This window comes from Sceloporus undulatus, chromosome 1 (assembly GCF_019175285.1).
Source record: "Sceloporus undulatus isolate JIND9_A2432 ecotype Alabama chromosome 1, SceUnd_v1.1, whole genome shotgun sequence".
Lineage (NCBI taxonomy): Eukaryota > Metazoa > Chordata > Lepidosauria > Squamata > Phrynosomatidae > Sceloporus > Sceloporus undulatus.
In genome coordinates, this window is record NC_056522.1 from 11,976,261 (window position 1) to 11,984,603 (window position 8,343).

Below are 8,343 nucleotides of genomic sequence, written 5' to 3' on the forward strand. Positions count from 1 at the left end.
ACTGCCTCCTCAGGTCTTGCAAATTCAGAGCCATGGTTTTCCAGATGAATTCTCTTTTCTTACTGCTTTCCCCTTTGCCAAGCATTACCTTATGATATGTTCAACGTACAATAACCCCATTTAGTAATCAGTGCTTCTAGTGAGAGTTCACATTTGATTTGTTCCAAGGCCCATTCTTTTTATCAGTCCAAATAGAAACAGAAATCCAGATGTGTATTTTGATTGCATGAGCTCTGGAGCAGCCATCTTCATCGGCTTCACTTCTGAACTGGCTCATGGGTGGTAACATAACCAAAGAACGGGAGTCAAGAGGCCCATATACGCATGTTTTTCAGAAGTTAGTGTTTGAAATATTTTTTTAAAAAACACACACACATTCAAGTAGATTTCTTACTAAGAGGATGAGAGGAGTCAATCTCTTTGTAACTGAGCTGAGAGGCCAAAGTCTTTCATCCATTGTTGCACAGTTTTCCCTGAGGAAAACTATTATGTGTTTCCAAGGCCTGCTAGACCTAGAAGTTTAACTAGGCTACAGCACAGGGTGGGCTGACAGTTCAAAGAATAAGCCAGTGAGGACTGGCACTTGCTCTGCAATAAATACATTAACTGTGAAAAGCAATTAGAAAAATGAGAATGCAGCTGCCCTGTCTTATTGAAGGTCCTGAAGGGGTATGTGCAAAGAGCCACAAAAGCAATACACAATTATTTGGTGATCTATCACTCCAGTTGCATTGAAAGAAGGAGGGCACAATCTGGGCAATTTGTTACAACTTCTTGCAGACATTGGACTGTATGTTGGCTTGCAATCACTAGGTCTGAAAGCCCTGTTTAAATATTTGAAAGGATGTCATGTTGAAGAGGGAGCAAGCTTGTTTTCTGCTGCTCCAGAGAACAGGACCCGGAACAATGGATGCAAGCTACAGGAAAAGAGATTCCACCTGAACATTAGGAGGAACTTCCTGACAGTAAGGGCTGTTCGACAGTGGAATGCACTCCCTCGGAGGGTGATAGAGTCTCCTTCCTTGGAGGTCTTTAAACAGAGGCTGGATGGCCATCTGTCAGGGATGCTTTGATTTGGATTTCCTGCATGGCAGAATAGGGTTGGACTGGATGGCCCTAGTGGTCTCTTCCAACTCTACGATTCTATGATTCTATGACCATGAGTGCATCTGCACTGTAGAAATAATAGAGTTTGGCACCACTTTAAGTGCTGTAGCTTCATCCTGTGGAAATCTGGGATCTGTATTTTAGAAAGCCTTTAGCCTCCTCTGCCAAAGAGTGCTGGTACCTTAAAGGTAAAGGTAGTCCCTTGATATGAATGTCAAGTCGTAACCGACTGTAGGGGACAGTGCTCATCTCCATTTCTAAACCGAAGAGCCAGCATTGTCCGAGAACTGCTCTGGTGGTCATGTGGCCAGCATGACTGCCTCAAATGTTGTTACCGTCCATTGAACTTTTGAACTGCTGGGTTGGCAGAAGCTGGGACTAGTGACCGGAGCACCCCCTATCATACAGCATTCAGGCCTTGAACTGCCAACCTTCTGATCTTCTGATCATCAGAACTGGTATCTTAACCACTAAGCCGCTGCATCCCTTAACAGACTACAAATCCCAGGATTCCTCAGGATAGAGCCATGGCAGTTAAAGTGGTGTCAAAGTGCCGTATTTCTACAATGTAGATGCATCGCATGGTGAGTTTAAGAGGGGTGAGGTTTACATGTCTAAATTGAACTAGATGGCGAGATAGATAAATGAGCAAATGAATGGCACCATGTTGGTGGCCCAGTATTATTTACAAACAAAATATACAACTGATGCCATGTGTAAAGGCATTTACATGATCTTGGATAGCGTAACTTACAAAAGTCTGGCAATTTGTTTTTTTATGTTGACTTGACTTGTTTTAATTGAACAAAGTTATGAAACAATTGATATCTCAGCATTTTGAGAGCTAACTGTTATTCATACTATTTCAAGCGGTTGTTGTTGTTGTGGTGGTGGTGGTTGTAGTTGTTGATGTGTGCTTTCATGTTGCTTCCAACTTATGGCAACCCTAAGGTGAACCTGTCATGGGGTTTCTTGGCAAGTTTCTTCAGAGGAAGCTTGCCATTGCCTTGCTCAGGCTGAAATCATGTGACTTGCCCGAAGTTATCCAGTGGGTTTACATGGCCAAACCAGGATTCAAACAATGGTCTCCATAGTCCAACACTCAAACCACTACATCATTCTGGCTCTTAGTGGTAGAAAATGATTATTTGGACAACTAGGTTATTTAGATGAGCTTTTGATTCCTGGGTTTATACTTGCTATCATCCTTGTGAAACAGTGTAAGTTCTCAGACTGATGGAAACTGTAAGTTTGCACATAGCCAATTGAAAGAAATGTGATTTTTCCATTTGGTTCAGAATAAATAGTGTTTTGAGAAGGAAACACAATTCTTAAAGTTATGCATCAAGGCTACACACAGATGCTCCTTTCTCTAACAATAAAGATTGTTCAATCATGACCAAATGTTTCCTCCTTCTTCTCCTCAAGCAAGTGATTGTATGGTCAGTGTGTCCTCCTTAATGTCCCATGAGGATGTGGTGGGCTTTCTTAAGATCACTAGGGTTCCATCCATGGGAAAAGGCTGATAGTAGTTTGTTGTTGTGTGCCTTCAAATCATTACATACTTATGGCAACCCTAAGATGAACATATCATGGGGTTCTTGACAAGATTTATTCATAGGGGTTTACCATTGACTTTTTCTGAGGCTAAGAAAGTGTGACTTGTCCAAGGTCAGTCACTAGATTTTTATGGCTAAGCAGGAATTTAAACTTTTATCTCCCAAAGTATTAGTCCAACACTCAAACACTATACCATACTGGCTGTCTCTGATGATAGTTGTGTAATTCTAACTGAATGACCAGAATCATGTAGTTAGTTCCCCCAAGAAACACTCTCCACTGAATGAATTATTGAATGGTGAGTCAAGACCTGTGTGAATCTCATTGATTTAGTGAGTCTATTGTAATTGGGAATGCCAATAGGAGTCAGATCAGTGCCTCCAGATTATCCTTTTCCTATATGTCATGCTTTTCTATCCTAGATTTATATCCATTTGTTGGTGGCAGTGCCTGTTTGAATTATAGATGTACATCATGAATGTACCAAATCTGTATCTTAAAATTGATAATTCCAAAGTTCAGCTGTGGCTGCTTCCACACTGCAGAAATAATGCAGTTTGACACTACTTTAACTGTCATGCCTCCATCCATGGATAAATCCTGGGATTTGTAGTTTCTTGTGGCGCCAGAGCTCTCTGACAGAGAAGGCTAAATATCTCACAAAACTACAGATCCCAGAATTCCATAGCATTGAGCCATGGTCGTCAAAGTGGTCTCAAACTGAATTACTTCTACAGTGTGGATGCAGTCTGCTTTTTTGGGGGGGGGGGGAGGTGATTCTTTGCTGATGTTATCATCATATCCTTAGCAACCAGAATATAACCATGCACCATGGTCCAAACAAACAGAAAACATAAGAATCTTTTTAATAGCTTCTATGAATATTTGTAATAAATGCAATGCTAACATAAACAATATAGAGACCAAACATAATTACCGTAGTTACCTTTGTGGATCTTGCATTACTTGTTTCACATGAACACCTCTCTCATAAACCATGAATTACACTTAATTAAAGTAATCAAAATATTGTTGAATTTCATTTGACTGTCAATTAAACAGTTTGTTTAAACAAATATATATATCAAGAGAGAGGGGAGGAGAGGAAGAGAACTCAGCTCCGTATAGATTCATAGAATCTTAGAGTTGGAACAACCACAAAGGCCATGTAATCCAATCCCCTGCCATGTAGGAATGCACCACTAAAGCAGTCCTGAAAGATGTCTATCCAGCCTATGTTTAAAGCCCTCCAAAGAAGGAGAGTCTATCATCCTGAAGCAATCTATTACACTGCTGAACAGATCTTATAGTACAGCGTGCCCGCGTCATACGCAGGCGCATCTTACGCGGCTTGAGCATACGTGCTCAAGCTGCGGGGCGTGCATGGGGCAGAAGGGGTGGTGCGTCCCATTCAATGGAATGGGCGCGCGTGCCCGTTGCACCCCGCACGCTGCTGCGCCGCCACGCTGCCGCACCGCCATGCACGAGCCCCTTTGTTTACAATGGGGCTTCAGCATAGGCGGAATTCGCCTTACGCAGAGGGATCCGGAATGGATCCCCGCGTAAGGCGAGGACCCACTGTAAATACATTCTTTCAACTGTTTAAGTGGAATCTCTGTTCTTGAGTTCTCTGGAGTAGCAGAAAACAAGTTTATTCCATCTTCTACATGACATCCCTTCAGATATCTAAAGATAGCTCCCATGTCCCATCTCAGTTTTGTCTTCTCCAAGCTAAACATATTCTTCTCCAAGCTAAACAGAATCTTCTCCCTAAGCCATTTCTGACAGAGCTTGGTTTCCAAGGTTTTGATCACCTTGATAGCCCTTCTCTGGATATGTTCTAGTTTGTCAATATACTTCTTGTACTATGGTGCCCAGAACTGGGAGCAGTATTCCAGATGAGGGCTGACCCACTATATCAGTGAATACCAGTTCTTTGTGGATTCTACATTTGGCTCTCCATATTCACGGATTATTTTTCCATGGATTCATCCATCCACAGCTTGAAAATATTCCAAAAATATGTAAGTTTCAAAAAAACAAACCTTGAATTTGCTAATTCATATACAGGACACCATTTTATCATGGCATTATATATAATGGGACTTGAGCATCCATGGATTTTGGTATCCACAGCAGGTCCTGGATGCCAAATACCAGTGGATACTAAGGGCTCACTGTATTCCCTGTCCCCTTTCAACATATTAATAAAATAATACATTTAGGAACAATTCTGATGTCCCAATATTGATTTAACTACACAGTGTATCACCTGAGATAAATATTATAGGAAATGGAGACTATGGAGTTTATCACATTTAGCTTAGAATGGTCCCTGAGCGTTCTTAAAGGGACCGGTCTGGGGACAGGAGGCAGCAAGGAATGCTGTATATCGCACAGCGAGAACACCGCTGCTGCCGCCGAGCATTCCCCTTCCGTTCTAGAAGCGTTCTAGAGGGCCAATTTTCGAGAACGCTTGAGAAAGCGTTCCCGAAAATCAGCCCTGGGGAATGCTCCCAGAATGGAAGGGGAACGCTTGGCAGTGGTGTTCTCGGTGTGCGATATACAGCGTTTCCTGCCGCCTCCCATCCCCAGAAAGGTCCCTTTAAGAATGCTCAGAAGCCGTTCTAAGCTAAATGCAATAAACTCCTAAGGCACAGTACAGACCACGCAAAAGCACCGTGTTGGTGCCAATTTTAGGGTTAGGGACCGCACGGCAACCACACAGTCCCTAACCTTAAAACGTGCTGGCGACGCAATAATTGCTACATCCCATGTACACGGGTGCCACCATTAGAATAATAGAATCATAGAGTTGGAAAAGACCACAAGGGCCATCCAGTCCAACCCCCCCTGCCATGCAGGAAATCCAAATCAAAGCATCCCTGACAGATGGCCATCAAGCCTCTGTTTAAAGACCTCTAAGGAACGAGACTCCACTACACTCCGAGAGAGTGTGTTCCACTGTCGAATAGCTCTTACTGTCAGGTAGTTTTTCCTAATGTTGAGGTGAATCTCTTTTATGGGGAGTTGACCAGGCAGGCCCAGCTCCATCAGGGCTAGCCTGGAAGAAGAGACTCCTCTCTCCATGTCATCCTCCGGCCTGCGAGGGAGTTGACCAGGCAGGCCCAGCTCCACCAGGGCTAACCTGAAGAAGAAGAGTCCTCCCTCCAGTCCATCTGCCTTGGTCCAGGCCTCAGAGGGAGAGAAGAATGCTGGACCTGATCCCCTCCCCCCACCATTCCCTTCTCCTTTTGTGTCGTGTCTTTTTAGATTGTAAGCCTGAGGGCAGGGAACCATCTATTATCCCCTCTGTTGTAAGCTGCCTCAATTCTCAGTGATTGAGCGGCATATAAATAAATCCTATTATTATTATTTTCCTGTAGCTTGCATCCATTGTTCCGGGTCCTAGTCTCTAGCGCAGCAGAAAACAAGCTAGCTCCCTCCTCAATAAGACATCCCTTCAAATATTTAAACAAGTGTCCGCACATCATGTCGCACCAGTTACATCATGAGTGTGCCATTGTGTACTTGTGACATAACTATGGCAGTGCAAAAAGAACCTATTTTTTTCCAGTTTTTTTTTTTTACTCGGGAGTGACTGCGCACAGTTTGGGGGCTGCGCCGTCTCTCTGGAGTAAAAACAGACACTGACAGGCCACCGTTTCTCAGCGGTCTGTACTGCGCCTATATCTCACTCTGTCTGTTCCTCCTCTGCCTGCACCATGACTATTCTTCAAAGACATTGTCATGTTAGGAGGTTATTGCATGGCCAGGGCAAAAATGGCTGTGCAATAATCTCCTTAGTCTGGAAAATCAGTATGCAAAGGGATCTTGTAGCACCTTTGAAGCTGGTAGCATGAGCTTTTGTAGACTACTTCCTTATATTAACATAAAAGTTAAAACTCAATTAAACCAGACTTTCATTTTTTTAAAAAAAACACCACTTAAAAACACAATGTAAAAAATATTTTTCATAACACATTTAAAACATAATAACAGAGGGACAACACCCTTACCCCCATTAAAAGTTCGATATGCCACAAAATAAAGTGCATCTTCACTATAGAAATAACACAGATTGACACCACTTTAACTGGAATAGCTCCATCCTACAGATCCAAGGGATCTGCAGTTTTGTGAGGTACCAGCACACTTTGGCAGTGCTGGCTAAAGACATTGTAAAACTACAAATCCCAGGAGTCCATAGGATGGAGCTACAGCACTTAAAGGGCTACAATGTAGATGCATCATATTAAAAACCAAATGCCTCCCATAATGATGTTTTTACCTGGTGGTAGAAAAACAGCATGGAGGAAACCAACCAGACCTCCCAAGAAAGGCATTTCCATATCTTGGGAGCTGCCACCATGTCCTCACCAAACATGTCTGTGATGGGATCAAGAGAAAGCTGTCCTTTGAAGATCTTAAATCTTAGGAAGGCTCCTAGATGGTAATATGGTCTTTCGAGTACAGTACTCTGGACTTGTATAGCTGAATTGGTTATTTATTCCATACCAGGTGAAGTCTTAGCTATTCAGCTAAGCTTTGCGGTCATGGCTATTAACTTGAATGTCAGTTACATCTGTTGTATTTTGATAAGGGAGTCAGCCATGTTAGTTAGTTGCAGTTAGTTGCAGCTAAAAAAAAAAACATAAACAGTCTTGTGGTCTCTTAAAGGCTAAGAATTTTATTTGACATAAGCTCTCATGCTCTCCAGTCTACTTCATAAAAGCTTCCATCAAAGAAAACTTGCTAGTCTTTAAGAGACCACAAAATTTGGGGTATCTTTGCTGGAACATGATTCAGTCCCATTGTGTGCAGACATCAACATTCTCTATCTGTGGATATAGAACTAGTTACAGATATTTTAATCAACAGAACCAAAAAAAAAAAAAAAATACAACCATTTCTTTTAGGTACATGAATGAACTGTAGCTCATGGCTCAATGATTTCGATATCAATTGGATCCTATTGATTAGTCTAGAGAAAATTCATTGGGTTAATTGTTGAATGGTGAGTCAACACGAAGGTGGATTTAACAGCTCTACCCCAGTTGGGGTTAATAGGAGGTTTTAGGACTTTATTTTAGAAAGCATCCTACTGCTATCAGAAATTAGAAGAATGGCAACTTAATAAATGATTAAAATTTTGTCATGTTTTTCCCCCATAAGTGTGGCAGGATCATGGTTGGCTTTGCTGCCTGTTCCTCATCATGAGCAGCTTCCACGATTGCTCCCACCCTTTTGCTGTCATCGGCGTTTAATCAAACTCAGCAGCTGTTTATAGCAATTACTATAAAGCAATAGACATTATCCCTTAACTAACTGTCTTATTAATATAGGTAGTTACACAGCTATTTCATAGTTAGTCTTAAATAACTGCCTTTAATTATTTTATTAACATAAATAACCATCTCAATAAATTTCAATTAAATGCACATGCAAGAAACAATTTAAAGCATCACACTAAATTGCATCTGGTTACTGTCATTTAAATTAATGGCACCGCATCGTTCAGTGGAAAATACCACCTTAAGTTATTTGGGATAATAGATTCTTATCCCGAGACAATGGGGAGAATGAGAGACCACAAGACAGGTAAAAGAGAGAGGCTTCTTGGGAAACTGGGAGCTATAAATCTGCAGGGCAGCCTTGTCTCAGGTATGCTGAAGG